This window comes from Bombina bombina, chromosome 3, assembly GCF_027579735.1.
Source record: "Bombina bombina isolate aBomBom1 chromosome 3, aBomBom1.pri, whole genome shotgun sequence".
NCBI classification, from domain to species: domain Eukaryota; kingdom Metazoa; phylum Chordata; class Amphibia; order Anura; family Bombinatoridae; genus Bombina; species Bombina bombina.
The window spans coordinates 673,125,987-673,145,929 of NC_069501.1; the positions used below are offsets into that span (position 1 = coordinate 673,125,987).

General features: G+C 39.1%; 1 protein-coding gene across 2 annotated transcripts in view; it reads left to right on the plus strand.

Moving 5' to 3' along the window:
• Positions 1-2,425: 2,425 nt before the first annotated feature.
• Positions 2,426-19,943, plus strand: part of RFFL (ring finger and FYVE like domain containing E3 ubiquitin protein ligase) — a 206,308-nt gene continuing 188,790 nt past the window's right edge. Inside the window, exons 1-2 of one of the 2 annotated variants that reach the window (XM_053707432.1) lie at positions 2,459-2,545; positions 7,356-7,421. The gene's annotated coding sequence lies outside the window, so the exon portion shown is untranslated. Of the gene's footprint in view, positions 2,546-7,355; positions 7,422-19,943 lie in introns of both variants that reach the window. The other variant, XM_053707433.1, reaches the window with a different exon arrangement.

Consider the following 19,943-nt stretch of genomic DNA (forward strand, 5'->3'; position numbering starts at 1 on the left):
CAACAGCAGAATTAAACTCCAAGTGTGTGTCGGGAGAGCCCAGCCCATTTGAAAGGGTGTTTATGCAAGTGTTCTGTCGAGAACTGCAATTCATCGAAAACTGCAATCACGTCACTTCCAGTGAGTCTTCTATTTTAATATCTGTTTTGCCTCTGTCTGGGGGCGCACCGCTGATCCTCTGGCATTAGGGTTGTTTCACTGGGACAGTCCTGGTCTCACCGGGACAGTCCCGGTCTGAGGCTCTGTGTCCCATGTCCCGGAACTACCCTCAAATGCCCCGGGCTAAGCGCTCCCGTGTCGCAGCAAGCAGCAGTGAGCACAGCCTTTACAAAAAATTAGCTGGCCAGAGGAGCGCTTAGGCCGGGGTTACAAAAACAAACAAACAGGTAGGTGGAGTCAGGAGGAGAGACGGAGGATGGTGTGGAACAGTGAAGGGGGGAAGAGGGTCGAGGAGGGGAATCGTCACATCCTGCAGCTGAGAGTGGCAGAGTACTCAACACCCATGATGGCATCAGTAACCGGGACTCGGAGGCGCAGTATACGGGCACTCACAGTTACCCTGCACAGTACTAGGGTATTGCAAAGTCCTGCTGGTGAGCTGCCTTGTGTGCTACATATAATTATTTACTATTGGTCTTTAGAACAACCACTATTACATAATAGCACAAACCGGGTGAAAAAAACTAACTTTTTGAATCTTGATTTTCACTCTGTAGCATGTTGTAATTATATTAACAATTTAACAATAATTGGTTAGCAGAACAATTATTGGTAGACAAATTTGTTAAAAGCTTCCACTTACATGTTTTGTATCGATTTTCAGTGTGAAAACATAATATTGGAATTACTGTACGTGATCACTGTAGTGGGTGAACTTGGTTCTACAGTTTTTAAAACATTTTTATAGTTATCAAGAAATATGTCACTTTTGCAATGCTATTGCTGCTTTAGTATTCTATCTATTGGGTTCTTGTAAAGCGTGGCTATTCACCCGTAAGGGTCTCAAGGCGCTGAGGGTTGCAGTTCAGTTGAAGAGCCAGGTCTTGAGGTCCTTTCTGAAATTAGTTAGGGTGGTAGCTTGTCTGAGGCGCAGCGGGAGGGTGTTCCAAGTCTTGGCTGCCAGCCCAGTATTGGTGATGAATAATTGTTGTGTACTAAAGGGCCATAATAATTTAAAGATTACATACTCTTATACGTTAGAATAATTAACATCCTTTTTACTGTAATTGGTTTTCAGTAGCAAAGCTATAATTTGCTTTTTTATAAGGAGCCAATCTTGGCCACAGACAACAACAAGGCTAGACACTGTCATATATATTATAAATATATTATATATAAAAATTGATTTCATAATGAAATTGAGGCCGCGGGAAGCCACGCCCCAAACCACGCCCTGAGACACAACCTCTCCACGCCCACTTAAAAAGTGTCCAGGAAATTTCTGGGCAAAAGGTGGCAACCCTATCTGGCATACACCCCAAGTAAACCTTGGAGAATGAATGAGGTTTACAAGGGAACATTTGTAACCCCCCAGGCGGAGGCAAAATAGATAGTGAAGATAGGCAATTACAGTGCCCATCTGATTGGTTGTGAATCCTGTCACAAACTCAACACGGACCAATCAGATATATGGAATCACCAAAAGTGACATCAGATTGCAGTTTTCGATGAATTGCAGTTTTCCACAGAACACAAGTACATTAAACTTTCTGGGGGTTAGGGGTCATCATCAGGTCATATAAGGGCCAATGTAATTGTGGGCGGGATAGCAAATTGCATGTGTCCCGGGTTTTACTGGAACAGTCCTCAGGGCCTGAGAAGTGGGCCAGACCTCCATCCCATACATTGTCCATTTAAAAATAGAGAGGGAATTGTAAGTGTAAAACGGCTTAGCGCCCAATGGGTTACGGCTGATTATGCACACTGTATTTATTTATGTTGCCATTAATAGAATATCTAAATATGTATTCAATCAAATGAAACTGTGTCCCTATCGTGAAAAGGTTTTGCGCCCACGTCCTGTTATCGCACTTCTCTGCGCCACTAGTAAAGTGCACGAGGAGAAAAAGGTAAACTTGTTTACAGCTGAATTCTCTTCAATGGCATAAAGGGTCCAGTTAATACACAAACCAATATACACAGGTAAACGTAGACCGGTAACTTTGGATACGTGGGACTAAGAAGACCCTCCCACACAAACAATCATGTATCAGGTGCGGTAGACTTTATAGCACATGACGTCACCTAATGACGTGTCAGTTAACTGAGTAAACCACGTGTTTTGCTATGGGCGGGGATATTTGTGAGGAATGGGGAACTTCTAGATCAGGATCGGTGTTACAAATGGGCGTGGCTTGCTCTGTTGGGCAAAGCTATTGGCTTGGATATCGAGTGTGGGCGTGGCTTTTCTCCGGTGACACTCGGAGCCAAGCTCTTCCTGCTTACCGGTGGTCGGAACATGATGCTAGGGTGTCAGGGGTGTTAAGTGACTGCTCTGTCTCGGGGAGGTGGATTAAATCGGCGTCGACCCCTTGGGTCTGCTCAGGTACATGATGTATTTTACTTTTCTGCGCTCTAAGTAGCTGAGTTTGCTAAACAGGCAAGTCTGGTTCTGGAGTAATAAAACATTACTAATTTGTTGTATCTGCTATAGCTGAGCTGCTATACTGTCTGATCAGGAGTGTTTATTTGTCAAGATGGAGGAAGTAGCAACAGTTACAATAAATGTCCCATCTGTCAGTGGGATCTTTTACTTTCTGTTTAGTAAAAGTTAGTAATGTACACAAACTGTATTGCATTCTGTAGGTGGACGTTCATTACAGTAGAATGAAATCTTACAAGCTTGACATTTCCATTAATATGATTTGTCACCATATAAAAGCTGTTGCAGCTGAAATATAATATGGACCAACTTTTGACAGCTCTCTATCTAGACAAATGTTTTTTTTCCTGACATAAGTTTATTTATGTTTCAAGTCCTGTATGTTCACATGAATCATATCAGACATTGTTGTATGTTAAATATCTTTCGTACAATCTCAACTTGTAGCTGTTCTAAATAAATTAGTATACTTTATTACATGTTTTATTTTCTATACTGCTTAAAGGACCAGTGAATACAGTAGAATTGCATAATCAACAAATGCAATATACAAAGACAATGCAATATCACTTAGTCAGAAATTTAAACCAGTAGTAGATTATTTTTTTTTTGGACAAATTTCAGTTATGTCTATTTCCCCCTGTATCATGTGACAGCCATCAGCCAATCACAAATGCATATAGTATATTCTGTTAAAGGGACAGTAAACCTTAAAAATAGTGTTATATAATTCTGCACATAGTGCAGAATTATATAACATTATATTAGCCAAATATTATTTAAACGTAATTTCCCCTATTAATTTTTAAAAGAAAGCGCTGTTTCACAGACCCGCTCTCTGCAGAGCGGGTCTGTTATATTTCCTCAGCGCATCGGGCCAGCTGTATAGTCACAGCCCGGCCCGACCGCGCCATAAGACTAGTCTAATATAATGTTATATAATTCTGCACTATGTACAGAATTATATAACATTATTTTTAAGGTTTACTGTCCCTTTAATTCTTGCACATGCTGAGAAGGAGCTGGTGACTCGAAAAGTGTAAATATAAAAAGACTGTTCACATTTTGTTAATGGAAGTAAATTGGAAAGTTCTTTAGAATTAAATGCTCTATCTGAATCATGAAAGTTTAATTTTGACGTGAGTGTCCTTATAAAAAGTCATAAAAATAGCACAAAAGAAAAACCTACAATGTTGTTGTTTTCAGAAACCATCAGGAATGCCATAGTGAAAGGGATAATAAAGTAAAAAAATAAACTTTCACAATTCAGACAGAGCATGTAATTTGAAGCAGATTTTCAATTTGTCTATTAAATACCTGGGTAGGCTGAGAAGCAGCAGTGCACTACTTGGAGCTAACTGCTGATTGGTAGCTGTGCATACATGCCTCATGTCATTGGCTTACCATATGTGCTCAGCTAGCTCCCAGAAGTTCATTGCTGTTCGTTCATTAAAGGGTACCTAGAGAATTAAGCAAATTTGATAATAGAAGTAAAACGGAAATTTGCTTAACATTGTATGTTCTATCTGATTCATGAAATAAAAAATCTGGTTTCATGTCACTTTAAAGAATGATTAAAGTTGTACATTAAATTAACGTTTAAGGAACATTGTAGGGCAAAAGTTAAACACTCTTATTTTGTTAGAGCATGTATTTCCAGTATTATCAACACGGGAAGTTTGTGTTTAACCCTCTGCAAATGGGTTAAACACATAGCTAAAGTTTAGCTTGGATCCCCAGAGAACTGCTAGTCCTGAGCAGGCACAACTAGTGATACAATTTTTCTTTATTCTCTTGCTATCTTTATTTGAAAAAGAAGGCATCTAAGCTAAGGAGCCAGCCAATTTTTGGTTCAGACCCTGGGCAGCACTTGCTTATTGGTGGGTGAATTTATCCACCAATTAGCAAGAACAACACAGGTTGTTCACCAAAATGGGCTGGCTTCTAAACTTGCATTCTTATTTTTCAAATAAAGATACCAGGAGAATGAAGAAAATTTGATTAATAGTAGTAAATTAGAAAGTTGCTTAAAATTGCATGCTCTATCTTAAAAGAAAAAAATTGGGTTCAGTGTCCCTTTAATGATAATGGTTCAGGCACTATGGCCTCTGGTTGTCTTTCAGGGTAAAAAGTGCAGCGAAACAGACCGTAGCCTGTAAGTTTCATTTATAATATGTGTTTAGAAGACATGCATATTTTTAAATGATTACCTTACCAAAGCCTCCTTGGGTATTTGAAGTGACACATTAGAGTTAATGGTTCAGTTAACTCTTGAGGCACTATCAGTGAAATCGCAGATGACCATACCATAAATGTCATCAGTTCAGACATTACCTATACTATCTTCAATTCCTTACCACATTCCATCACATGATTATTAATGACAACTTCTGATATCACACTTCACCAAAGTTTTAATAATTATAGATTAAAATGTGTTTTTTTTAATATAGTTGCATTGATGGATGGCATGCTCATGCTATTGCTAAAATGTAATTTTGATACATTTTATAGTTGGTTGAGATGGCTGAGTTGTGTTGAATAGTAAATAATGGTTGTAGTTTCCAGGTGATGTTACTTTTGCTTACTCAATAAGCTATGCTAGTTTCTGTGACTGGTATTTTTTTCCAACAAAGTTGACCATCCTAATAATGGCCTACACAGGGATCAGATTACTGACCAAATGTATATCCAGATTTGTTTATGTACTATGTTACAGTCAATTATTTAATTAAAGGGACATAAAACACCTCCTGTATTTGTGTTAAAATTGTGAATTGTCCCACACTTTCTAGAGAGGCCAAAAAGCAAGAGGTACAATTTCCCAAGTAGAGAATTTCAAATCCATACTTTCATTAAAGGGACAGAAAGTCAAACTTAAACATAAAGGGACATAAACCCTAACATTTTTCTTTAATGGTTCAATAAAGCACTGGTTTTCAAACCTGTCCTTAGACCTCCCTAACAGGACAGATTTTAACCCTTTGAGTGCTAATGACGGCTCTGAGCCATCAGTTTCCCACTCTGGTGCTAATGACGGCTTAGAGCAGTCTCTAGCACTCTCTCATCTTGAGGGAGATCTGGGGGCTCCCACCCGTTCATACTCCGGCGATTGTGCCTGTAGAGTGACAGGCATCGCCGGGCATCATGTTTTGCGCAGTGACGTCACGCGCAATGACATGATGTCCCCGCACAACTTTATTAACAATTTGTCAAAGCAAAGTATAGAGAAAGGGGGCATTCTGCTTAGAAGCCTGTATCTCAGGCGTCTAATCAGCTACAAAGTTAACGTTTTTTTTTTCACAAAATAAAAAAATAAATTAAATCAGCTTAGCACTCAAAGGGTTAATGATATCTGAACTAGAGCACAGGTGAAATAACCAGCTGATTAGTAAACATGGTTATTTTTCCTGCTCTCACCCAAGGTAATCCTGAAATCTGGCCTGTTAGGGAAGCCTTAGGGCAGGGTTAAAAACCAGTGAGGTAGAGCATGCAATTTTAAACAACTTCTAATTTTACTTTAAACAACTTCTAATTTTACTTCTATTACATTTTTTTTGTTCTCTTGGTATCTTTGTAAAATTAGGGATTTAAAGGATTACAAAACATTGAAAATGTTTTTGTAAAGTATCCAATAGTATGCAGTTTACACTTACTTATACTAGAAATGAAGCTTCTATCTTGATAAAAATTGAACTATGTATTTCTTATTTTACGTAATACAATCCAGCCCATAAAATAATTGTGTCTAATACATAAGATATAGCCCACTTGCAGTGCTCAAAATTAACATATTAATGATGGCTGCGTAGGTTCCTTATCTCATGCGCATTTCAAATGAAGTAAATCAAATTAACAATCAATATTTTCCTAAAATTGAAGGCTGCAGTTTTAAGCTTGTGCAAAAGGACTGGAGGATCTGTTTGCCAAACCTTGCATGTTACTTAAAGGGCCATGATACCCAAATGTTGAAGCACTTGAAAGTGCTGAATAGCTGTAAAAACCTGACTAGAAAATATCACCTGAACATCCATATGTAAAAAAGAAAGATATTTTACCTAAGTATTCACACACCTATGTAAAGGACTTTAAAGTGAATCTAAATTTTGATGCTAAAGTGCCTGGTTTTTAAAATTCGATTAAAAACAGGGGCACTTTATTAATTCATCAAAATTTACATTACACTCGTGTTGTGAAAAAAAACTTACCTTTTAAACTTGACAGCTGCTCCAGCTTCCTCCGGTCGTCGCAAGCCATTTCTGATGTCAGAAATGATGGATGGGTCATCCTTCAATCACGGCTTCCCCCCCAGGGCAATCAGTGTCTGATTCAATGCCGTGATTGGAGGAAGCCGGAATCCTCATTTTAGACCCAGGAAGAGGCTTTGCGACGGGTGGAGGAAGCTGGAGCTGCTGCCAAGAGTAAAAGGTAATTTTTTTTGTTTTTGTTTTTTTTTCTCAACATGAGTAAAAAGTAAATTTTGATGAATAAAAGTGCCCCTGTTTTTAATCAAATTTTTATTACAAACTGGGCACTTTAGCATCAAAATTTACATTCACTTTAAGCAGCAAATCAGTATGTCTGTCCCAGGAATTGCCTCATGCTTCTCATGTTATTTCCCTATTACGTTTAAGGAAGTTTACTATGAAATCTCATGAGATTACAGTAAAACAGTTCATGACCTCAGCACTGCTGGTGCCGAACGGCCGCTTTTTATTTATTCCTTTCTTTTCTTTTTTTTTTAAACCTGCAGCTGGACAGTAACTGAAAGATAACTTTTTACAGAACACTTACTCTGGTGAGCTGAGGAATTTGTGAGGTAAAATATCTTCCTTTTTTACATAGAGAAGCTCAGGTGATATTTTCCTGTCAGTTTTTTAGTTATGCTGCATCACTTTTTCAAATGATTTAGCATATGAGTATTATGTCCCTTTTAAAGGACCTGTAAATACAGTAGATTTGCATAATCTACAAATGCATGATACAAAGACAATGCAATTGCACTAAATCTGAACTTTACATGAGTAGTAGATTTTTTTTTATATATATATAATACATTTTAAAGTTATGTCTATTTCCACTCCTGTATCATGTGACAGCCATCAGCCAATCCCTAATGCATTTACGTATATTCTGTGGATTCTTGCACATGCTACCTAGGAGATGGTGACTCACAAAGTGTAAATATAAAAAGACTGTGCACATTTTGTTAATGGAAGTAAATTGGAAATTTGTTTAAAATTGCATGCTCTATCTGAATAATGAAAGTTTAATTTTTACTTAAGTGTCCCTTTTAATCACGCGAGACCAGATTGTGACGTTGATCAATATATAAACTTTTCAGCTATATCCAGCATTGTTAATATAACTTAATTATGTTAGTTTATTTAGGCGTGACAAATAAATACTATTATAAAATGTGCTCCGTCACTCCCTCTGTGTTGCTGCTTAGGCTGCGGCTGCTATTTCAACCTACTCACGTGAGCGATATGAGCGTAGGGTTGCCATCTCAGCCATGTTTTCCTGGACACTTATGAGTTACACATGCTGCAGGGTGTGCAGGGGGGAACATGTATTGTGTTTCTGGACAGCACTACTCATATTCCTCCCTGCAGCGTGTGTAACTCATAAGTGTTCTGTATTTTAAGGGACGGGTGGGAACCCTACAGCGTGACGTAGGCTGTTAAATCGGAAACTCATGGCACATGCGCAGGATTAGTAGCATTTAATTGCACATGCGTTGGTACGTGGCTCATACCCCTTCCAGCTCAGGAGTCTGGAGCACTATATGGCAGCACTTTTGCAAGAATGTTATCCATTTGCAAGAGTACTAGCTAGCAGCACTTTTTCCTGCCTTGTAGTGTTCCAGAAACCTACCTAGGTATCTCTTTAACAAAGAATACCATGGGAACAAAGCAAATATCTTAATAGAAGTAAATTGGCAACTTTTTTTAAATTGTATGCTCCAATGAAATCATAAAAGAAAAAAAATGGGTTTCATAATTCTTTAAATTCATTGGATAGAACGTGACATTTTAACAAATTTCCAGTTTAATTTAACAATCAGTTTTGCTTATATCTCTTAGTATCCTTTATTAAAGAGTAATCATATGTGAGATATCTTAGTATCCTTTGCTAAAGAGTAATCATATGTGAGATCAATAGTGTGCGTGTGTCTTTAGTCACCTGGCAGCAGTGTTTGCAACAATGATTATAGCAATGCAATGCAAACACTGCTGCCATAGAATGCTAAACGCACGTGCAAACTGCTGCTCTGTCTGAATCATGAACTTTTAATTTTGACTTTACTGTCTCTTTAATATTTTTAAAAATACAATTATTTACCATTTCCCCACCAGTAAGTTACAATCTTCTCTGCCTTCATCTTTGGTTTAGCTTTTGTGTTCTAAAATGCAATTGATAGTCTATATTTTAAAAAAACTATTACCTCCGAATACAGTACTGTACTATCTTTCTGATGGTACTTTGTAGGGTTGCACCGATACTAGTATCGGTATCGGTGCCGATACCAAGTATTTGCATGAGTACTTGTGCAAATGCACCGATACTTAAACCGATACCTCCAATTCCTACCTATATGCCATCTTGTGGCATTTTTCAAACTGTATGCTCCCATTTCATTTTAAGCTGGAGTGGAGACTTAACTAAAAATTGCTCACTTCTGTTCTGCCAATACAAATTGCTGTTATTTGTATTATTTATGTCAGAGCAGTGCTTTAAAAGCTGCTACTTTACAGCCGGAAGCCTCTCATCTTGCACAATTATGCTCAAAATATACTGTACTCTGAGGAACACCCTTAGCCAGGGCTGGACTGGGAATAAAAAGCAGCCCTGGAAAAATATGAAGACCAGCCCTATTTTCTGTTGAGTCAGTAGAATACAAATGCCCCATTTTTCTCAAAGGGGATTACTGGGTACTTCTTCCCCAATATTATTTTCAGAATTAAATTATACGACTTTGTATTAAGTACAAGTGTCAGATTTATCAGTTATATAGGCACCCTACAACCCAATTGCATCCAGTAATCGCCCCTTTAAATTGTAGCTTTCCAGTCCCAGCTGCTGCAGCTGTTATTTATTGTTATTATTTATATTTTTTATTGTAATCATTTTATTTATAAACATGTTCTGTGAACTTTGTGACAACAATCACATAAAACTGTTTTATTATTTCAAAATGTCTTTTGAGATACAGTTCATAATTCTAAAGAAGTGATCTTAAATCATTAGTCTGTATTGTGCTTGGTACTGTTATGACATAAAAAAAACAGAATTTATGCTTACCTGATAAATTACTTTCTCCAACGGTGTGTCCGGTCCACGGCGTCATCCATTACTTGTGGGAAATGTTCTCCCCCACAGGGAAAGGCAAGGAGAGCACACAGCAAGAGCTGTCCATATAGCTCCCCCTCTGGCTCCGCCCCCCAGTCATTCGACCGACGGTTAGGAGAAAAAGGAGAAACTATAGGGTGCCGTGGTGACTGTAGTGTATAAAGAAATTTTTTTCAACCTGATTAAAAAAAACAAACAAACCAGGGCGGGCCGTGGACCGGACACACCGTTGGAGAAAGTAATTTATCAGGTAAGCATAAATTCTGTTTTCTCCAACATTGGTGTGTCCGGTCCACGGCGTCATCCATTACTTGTGGGAACCAATACCAAAGCTTTAGGACACGGATGAAGGGAGGGAGCAAATCAGGTTACCTAAACGGAAGGCACCACGGCTTGCAAAACCTTTCTCCCAAAAACAGCCTCCGAAGAAGCAAAAATATCAAATTTGTAGAATTTGGCAAAAGTGTGCAGAGAAGACCAAGTCGCTGCCTTACATATCTGGTCAACAGAAGCCTCGTTCTTATAGGCCCATGTGGAAGCCACAGCCCTAGTAGAGTGAGCTGTGATACGGTCAGGAGGCTGCCGTCCGGCAGTCTCATAAGCCAAGCGGATAATGCTTTTCAGCCAGAAAGAGAGAGAGGTAGCAGTAGCTTTTTGACCTCTCCTCTTACCAGAGTAAACGACAAACAAGGATGAGGTTTGTCTAAAATCTTTTGTTGCTTCTAAATAGAACTTTAAAGCACGAACAACATCTAAATTGTGTAATAAACGTTCCTTCTTTGAAACTGGATTCGGACACAAAGAAGGAACAACTATTTCCTGGTTGATGTTCTTGTTGGAAACAACTTTTGGAAGAAAACCAGGCTTAGTACGCAAAACAACCTTATCTGAATGGAACACCAGATAGGGTGAATCACACTGCAAAGCAGATAATTCAGAAACTCTTCTAGCAGAAGAAATAGCAACCAAAAACAGAACTTTCCAAGATAGTAACTTAATATCTATGGAATGTAAAGGTTCAAACGGAACCCCTTGAAGAACTGAAAGAACTAAATTTAGACTCCAAGGAGGAGTCATGGGTCTGTAAACAGGCTTGATTCTAACCAAAGCCTGAACAAAAGCTTGTACATCTGGCAAAGCTGCCAGTCGTTTGTGCAACAAGACGGATAATGCAGAAATCTGTCCTTTTTAGAGAACTAGCTGACAATCCTTTATCCAAACCTTCTTGGAGAAAGGAGAGAAGCTTTGGAATTTTAATCTTACTCCAGGAGAATCCTTTGGATTCACACCAACAGATATATTTTTTCCATATTTTATGGTAAATCTTTCTAGTTACAGGTTTTCTGGCTTGGACCAGAGTATCAATCACAGAATTTGAAAACCCACGCTTGGATAAAATCAAACGTTCAATTTCCAAGCAGTCAGCTGCAGAGAAACTAGATTGGGATGTTCGAATGGACCTTGTACTAGAAGGTCCTGTCTCAAAGGTAGCTTCCATGGTGGAGCCGATGACATATTCACCAGGTCTGCATACCAAGTCCTGCGTGGCCACGCAGGAGCTATCAGAATCACCGAGGCCTTCTCCTGTTTGATCCTGGCTATGAGCCTGGGGAGGAGAGGAAACGGTGGAAACACATATGCTAGGTTGAACGACCAAGGCGCCACTAATGCATCCACTAGAGTCGCCTTGGGATCCCTGGATCTGGACCCGTAGCAAGGAATCTTGAAGTTCTGACGGGACGCCATTAGATCCATGTCTGGAATGCCCCATAATTGGGTTAACTGAGCAAAGACCTCCGGATGGAGTTCCCACTCCCCCGGATGGAAAGTCTGACGACTCAAATAGTCCGCCTCCCAGTTGTCTACTCCTGGGATGTGAATAGCAGATAGATGGCAGGAGTGATTCTCTGCCCATTGGATTATCTTGGTTACTTCCTTCATCGCTAGGGAACTCTTTGTTCCCCCCTGATGATTGATGTACGCAACAGTCGTTATGTTGTCCGACTGAAATCTTATGAACCTGGCTTCCGCTAGCTGAGACCAAGCCAGGAGCGCATTGAATATAGCTCTTAGTTCCAAAATGTTTATCGGGAGAAGCGACTCTTCCCGCGACCATAGGCCCTGAGCTTTCAGAGAGTCCCAGACTGCGCCCCACCCCAAGAGGCTGGCGTCGGTCGTGACGATGACCCACTCCGGTCTGCGGAAACTCATTCCCTGAGACAGGTGATCCTGGGTCAACCACCAGAGAAGTGAGTCCCTGGTTACCTGGTCTACTTGAATTTGGGGAGACAAGTCTGTATAGTCCCCATTCCACTGATTGAGCATGCACAGCTGTAATGGTCTTAGATGAATTCGAGCAAAAGGAACCACATCCATTGCTGCGACCATTAGTCCTATTACTTACATGCATTGAGCTATGGAGGGTTGAGGAATAGAGTGAAGAACTCGACAAGCTTTTAGAAGTTTTGTCTTTCTGACGTCTGTGAGAAAGATCTTCATTTCCACAGAATCTATTATTGTTCCCAGAAAAGGAACCCTTGTGGACGGTGACAGTGAACTTTTTTCTATGTTCACTTTCCACCCGTGAGATCTGAGAAAAGCCAACACAATGTCTGTATGAGCCCTCTCTTTGGAAAGAGACGACGCTTGGATTAGGATGTCGTCTAGATAAGGTGCTACAGCGATGCCCCTCTGTCTTAGGACCGCTAGAAGGGACCCTAGCACCTTTGTGAAAATTCTGGGAGCGGTGGCTAAACCGAATGGAAGAGCCACAAACTGGTAATGTTTGTCCAGAAAGGCGAACCTCAGGAACTGATGATGAGATTTGTGGATTGGAATATGCAGATACGCATCCTTTAGATCCACGGTAGTCAAAAATTGACCCTGCTGGATTGTTGGTAAGATTGTCCGAATGGTTTCCATCTTGAAGGATGGAACTCTGAGGAACTTGTTTAATATCTTTAAATCCAGAATTGGCCTGAAAGTTCCCTCTTTTTTGGGAACCACAAACAGGTTTGAGTAAAACCCTAGACCTTGTTCCCCGGAGGGGACTGGGTTTATCACTCCCATCTTTGATAGGTCTCTCTTACACAATGTAAGAATGCCTGTTTCTTTATCTGGTCTGAAGATAAGCGAGACAGGTGGAACCTTCCCTTTGGAGGAAGTCCCTTGAATTCTAACAGGTATCCCTTGGAAACTATCTCTAGTGCCCAGGGATCCAGAACATCTCTTGCCCAAGCCTGAGCGAAGAGAGATAGTCTGCCCCCTACCAGATCCGGTCCCGGATCGGGGGCTACCCCTTCATGCTGTCTTGGTAGCAGCAGCAGGTTTCTTGGTTTGTTTACCCTTGTTCCAGCCTTGCATGGGCTTCCAAGCGGGTTTGGGCTGGGCCGCATTACCTTCTTGTCTAGCGGCAGTGGAGTTATTAGCCGGTCCGTTCCTGAAATTGCGAAAGGAACGAAAATTAGACTTTTTCTTAGCCTTAAAAGGCCTATCCTGTGGGAGGGCATGGCCCTTACCCCCAGTGATGTCTGAAATAATTTCCTTCAATTCCGGCCCAAAAAGGGTCTTACCCTTGAAAGGAATATTCAGTAACTTAGTCTTGGACGACACATCTGCCGACCAGGATTTTAGCCAAAGCACCCTCCGCGCTACTATAGCAAAACCTGAGTTTTTCGCCGCCAATTTCGTTATTTGAAAGGCGGCATCCAATATAAAGGAATTAGCTAACTTTAATGCGTGAATTCTGTCCATGACTTCTTCATAGGAAGTTTCTTTCTGGAGCGACCTTTCTAGTTCTTCGAACCAAAAGGACGCCGCTGAAGTGACAGTAATAACACACGTAGCTGGTTGAAGGATGAACCCTTGCTGAACAAAAATCTTTTTAAGCAATCCTTCCAATTTTTTTATCCATAGGATCTTTGAAAGCGCAGCTGTCCTCTATAGGAATAGTTGTGCGCTTCGCTAGTGTTGAAACAGCTCCCTCAACCTTCGGGACCGTTTGCCATGCGTCCCTTCTAGGGTCTACTATTGGAAACATTTTCTTAAATATAGGAGGTGGGGCAAAGGGTACACCTGGCTTCTCCCACTCCTTTTCCACTATATTCGCTACCCTCTTAGGTATTGGAAAAGCGTCGTCGTGCACTGGGACCTCTAAAAATTTGTCCAATTTGCACAACTTCTCTGGTACTACCATGGAATCACAGTCATCCAGAGTAGCTAATACCTCCTTAAGCAAAGCGCGGAGATGTTCTAGCTTAAACTTAAATGCCACTAGATCAGTTCTGCCTGTTGAGAAATTTTTCCTGAGTCTGAAATTTCACCCTCAGACAGCCCTTCCCTCACAGCCAATTCCGATTGATGTGAGGGTAAAATAGATAAGGCATCGTCAGCGTCTGATTGTTCATCCTTTTTATCTGTATTTAAAACTGAACAATCACGCTTTCTCTGAAAAACTGGCAGTTTGGATAAAAGATTTGCTATAGAATTATCCACTACTGCTGATAATTGTTGCATAGAAATAAGCACTGGCGCGCTAGGTGTCGCCTGCGCGGGCAAAGCTGGTGTAGACACAGAAGGAGAGGATGTAGAGCTATCCCCACTACCTTCATTAGATAAATCATCTTGGGTAACATTATGAAAAATAACAGAGCTGTCCTGATTTTGTTTGGGCGCTATGGCGCAATTATCACAAACACTCGAAGGGGGAACCACATTTGTCTCTATACACACAGAACATAGGTTATCTCATGGAACAGACATGTTAAACAGATTTAGGCAGGCAAACAATGCAATAAAAAACGATTTTAAACAAAAACGTTACTGTCTCTTTAAATAATAAAATGACACATTTTTTTCTGAATGTTCAAAAAACTATGAAGGCAATATCCGATTTTTCTGAAATTTGGACCCCAGTGTCTTAATGCTTAGAAAGTATTGCACAGCAAATATGGAGACTCTAGCTCTTAAAACAAGCAAACCGGAGCTAATTGTTGGATTTAACCGTTTTTACACACCACAATCCCAGCTACAGCCTTGCTTCAGCTTTTTACCTTCCTTAGGGGTCACCATTCACAGAAAAAAGCCTTTTGGAGTCACTTTCTGAACCACAGGACCCTCTCACATGAATCTGCATGCACTGCCTTGAAATTCAACTGCACAGCTGAAGTGCCAAAATGAGGCTTCCTCCCTCAGCACACTAGAGTGAAGGGGCCTTCCTGACTAGATTTAGGTGTCTAAAACAAGCCAGATCAATAAAAAACGTTCCCAAGTGTATGTGAGCTTGTATAATATTGTAATAAAAACCAATCGATTTAGCCCCTAACAGTGTCTACCAGCATAAATAACAAAAAGGGGAAGCCTGTTATCTTTTTTGCTGAGGTGAAAGAAAAATGGCTTACCGTTTCCCCTGAGGGGAAAAATGACTGTCATCTAGCATTAGCCTGTGTTGTTAGGAGACTAGTCATACCTGAAGCAGATGAGTCTGCAAACTGTTACCCCCAACTGAAGTTCTCTTGTTTCAACAGTCCTGCGTGGTAACAGTAATGGATTTTAGTTACTTGTGCTAAAATCATAGCCCTCTTAAACAGAAATCTTCATCACTTTTCTGTTATAGAGTAAATAGTACAAGCCAGCACTATTTTAAAATAACAAACTCTTGATAGAAGAATAAAAAACTACAACTAACACCACAAACTCCTCGCCATCTCCGTGGTAGATGCTACTTGTTCAGAGCGGCAAGGAGAATGACTGGGGGGCGGAGCCAGAGGGGGAGCTATATGGACAGCTCTTGCTGTGTGCTCTCCTTGCCTTTCCCTGTGGGGGAGAACATTTCCCACAAGTAATGGATGACGCCGTGGACCGGACAAACCAATGTTGGAGAAAAAGTATCGGTAATTGGTATCGGTGAGTATTTGAAAAAAAGTATCGGTACTTGTACTCGGTCTTAAAAAAATGGTATCGGTGCAACCCTAGTACTTTGTATTCAGAAGAATCCAAATGATATCAAACGACCTTTATGTTGCACCTATAAGCTGTATTATAACTTGTAAATATTGCCTAAATGACAAGAAATTTATTGTTTACACTTGGTCACATCCCCTAAGCTGTCCGATTTTTATAAATATTCTGAAATCACTTTCAGCCATCAACGTCAATGTATGTGGTAAAAGTTAAATATAACATTACCTATAGTGTTATTTATGTAATAGCCTTTCTCTCAGGTTCTGGACAGGCTTATTTTTTTTATTTATAACATTTCATGTAGATTTGATCAAATCCAAAGGCTGAATTTGTTCCCCACTGATCTAGGGGACTGCAATTTGCATAGGGCCCTTTAGTCATTAGCAAAATTTTGTGTGTGTTGAAACTTTTAATTTTAGATTAATTTATCAGCGCTGTAAAATGTATTTAAAGGTGTAATTTAAAGCAGAAAGGAAGCGCACTATTGTTCACTTTGCAATCTGCTCTTTCCTGTAGAGTATTCATCTTTTATATAGAATTAGCTACATCATACATAGCTATTTCCTGTCAATTATGTAAACTACATGAAAGCAGTGGCCTTAACCTTTTTTTAATGTTTTTTTGCACACTTAAATTATATTTGCTTTTAAATAAAATAGCTAAAATGATATACCAGTGTATGTTTTGCTATCCCTCGTGTAAGAATACACGTACTGTAATTAGTTTGCTCTACACATGTATTCACAAACACATTGCTAAAAATATTTATTTGAAAGCATACACTAAAATCTTTGACACATAAGGCACCTAAAATATAGTTTATGGACATATTTGGTACAATTAATGAAAGGGACTACAATGACTTTGATAATAGTAAACCATCTTTGCAATACAGTTTCATTATTTATTTTGCCCACTTTTCTGTAATTTAACATTAAAGGGACAGTAAACTCCTTATAATTACAAGACATTTCTGTTTTGTTGCTATAGGATACATTATCATTAACATCCTTTTTACTGCAATTAGTTTTCAGTAGCCAAACTCCACCCGTTCTGCCTTATTTGTAGGAGACAATCTGGGCTTTAATCTGCAGAAAACAAAGCTAGTCTCTATCATAAGGTTAGTATACAGGGAATTGTTTTGAAGTTGTTATCAGTTAAAGCCAATTGAGGCAGATATGTAGCAGGGTTATAGCCTTGGTAAGTCAGCAGGTTTCTTTTCAAGGTCTGAGAGTTAGAAATTGCTCTATTTTCAGAGATAAATTATGAAAATGGAGCAAAATAAACATTTTATATAAAAATCTCAAGGTGTTTACTGCCTTTTTAAGAGTAGGCACCACTAGCATAAACCTGCTACATATCTGTATGTAATTAACCTCAGCATAGATAGAATGACTGGTTAGCTTTCTCTACTCCACTTACAAGTACTGTTTGGCACCTCCAAATAAGGGAAATGGTGGGTGGAATTTTGCTAATAAACAGTTGCAGCACCCAAAGTGTTAACACACTCATCTGTAGCACTCACCTAGTATGCTAATTTAGTGCAAGGCAGCAGCAAACTATTGCAATTACATGGTGTTTACTGTCACTTTAAAAAAATCTAACATTTTGAAATAATAAAAAATACTGACCTACTGGTTTTTATGAACAGGTAAATATATGTACTTAAAATAGGGCCTGCTGTGGAAGCTAGTAGCACTGCTTTTGTGATTAGAGAGCGGATTTTAAATAAGCTCATTTGCTTTACCTTCCAATAAAGATTAGCAGGTTAGTATTGAAGAGGTTGGGTAGTAGAAAAGAACGGAGCTAAATTGTACATTCAGTTTTATTATATCTTAAAACAAAAAACCTTTGTAACAATTTTAGTTAACATCATGATTATTATTTTTTTTTAAATATTAAAATGCAGATGTGTAGTTTGGTGATATCAACTTTTTAAAAGGGAGTTTTGATCTGATGACCCTTCGATGACACTTTAGCAGAATGAATCATGGTCACATGTGGCAGTAAATACTGGGCACTTGCTTTTGGCTTTAGTTTGTGTGCAGTAGTGACTGAAATTTCACATGTAAGGTTACGGGACCAGGGAGCAAAATATGTGACCATGATTCATTGCCTTTCAGTTAGTATAGTTATTGTGATTTTTTTTTTTTTTAAAGGAACAGTACACTGTAAAATTGTTTTTCCATAAATGTATTTTAAATGACTTGTTATACCAACTGCAGGGTATAAAATATTTGAGAAATTGCATTTTCTAGTTTATTTGTGTATCTGAAGTAGCTGGTTTTGTGCTTTGAAACCACAGCCTATTACAATGGGTTGAGCTTCAGGTAATATCAGATCACATTATGTTATCACTTTCATGTACACTCACTTGCTTCCTTATCTTATATTTGTCTGGAACACCAAAGTTCAATACATAGAGAGAACAATGGAAAATTATCATTTTATTACTTAACTATCATGCCCCCCACTGGCAGTGTAATCTCTTCTGCTGGCTGTGTTTACTTAGGCTTGTCAATAGCATATACGCCAGTATCAAAACTTTCAGTATAGGTTGGGAAACCACAAGCTAAATCAGCTATTTCAAATGCTGAAATATGAGTAAAGGAGCTACTTGCAACCAATTTAATACACTCTAGCAGGTAAAAAGGATCATTGGGAATAATTTAAAGGGGAGAAAGTTTTTGGGTGAACTGTCCCTTTAAGATTAAACTTTCATGGTTCAGATAGAGCAGTTTTAACCCTTTAAATGGTGACACATGGTCATCATACATTCAATGCTTTAAAGGGAGAGTCAGCACGTTTGTAAGTACTAGAACTTTCTGTTGTGTTGCTGTAGATTAACACCAGCCATGTTTTTTTAAAACAAATTAACATCCATTTTACTGTAATTTATTTTTAAATAGCCAAACTCCACCCTCCATTTGCCTAATTTGGAGGAGCCAATCTGCAGACAACAAGGCTAATCATAGACATTAAGTTAGTATAAACTACATTGTTTTGCAGTTATCTGATAAAGCTAATTATGGACAGATATTTAAGAGTTAATCTTGATTAGTCAGCAGGGTACATTTCATGATCTGAGATTTAGAAATTGCTAAATTACATGAAAATTGGGCAAAATAAATAATGCACATATATATTGCAAAGTTGTTTCATTATGCATAACTAAACATTATATATAAAAAACCTCAAGATGTTTACTTTCCCTTTAAAGTGAATGTAAATTTTGATGATAAAGTTTTTTTAAAATTCGATTAAAAACAGGGGCACTTTAATTAATCAAAATTTACATTTCACTCATGTTGTGAAAATACTTACCTCAATCTTGACAGCCGCTGCTTCGCTTCCTCCGCCCGTCGCAAAGCCTCTTCCTGGGTCTAAAATAAGGAATCCGGCTTCCTCCAATCACGTTGTTGAATCAGATACTGATTTCCCCGGGGGGGGGGGGGAAGCTGTGATTGGAGGATGACCGATCCGTCATTTCTGACGTAGGAAGAGGCTTGCGACGACCAGGGGAAGCTGGAGCAGCTGTCAGGAATAAAAGGTAAGTATTTTCACAACACAAGTTAAATGTAACTTTTGATGAATTAAAGTGCCCCATTATCATTAAAGTTTACATTCACTTTGTCTACCCCTCATTAAAATGAAGTCATTGGGGCCAAATTATCATTGTGCGAGCAACATGATCAGATATTGCGGATAATGTCCGCTGCACATCGATAAATGCCAACGGCATACGCTCTCGGCATTTATCATTGCACCAGCAGTTCTTGTGAACTACTGGTGCAATACTGCCCCCTGCAGATTAGACCGCTGCTTCAGAACTAGTGTTTCTGGCAAGCCGGGGCATTAAGCTCTGTACGGAGCTTGATAAATATGCCCCATTATGTAAGATTTAATAGTCAGGTGATAACTATGGAAATAGAGATCACCTAGCATCGTTAAATATGTACATAGGGTTTTCCATGAGCCTCTTCTCAAATGAATGCACATCAAAGTTACATTATATGGCCAAAAATAT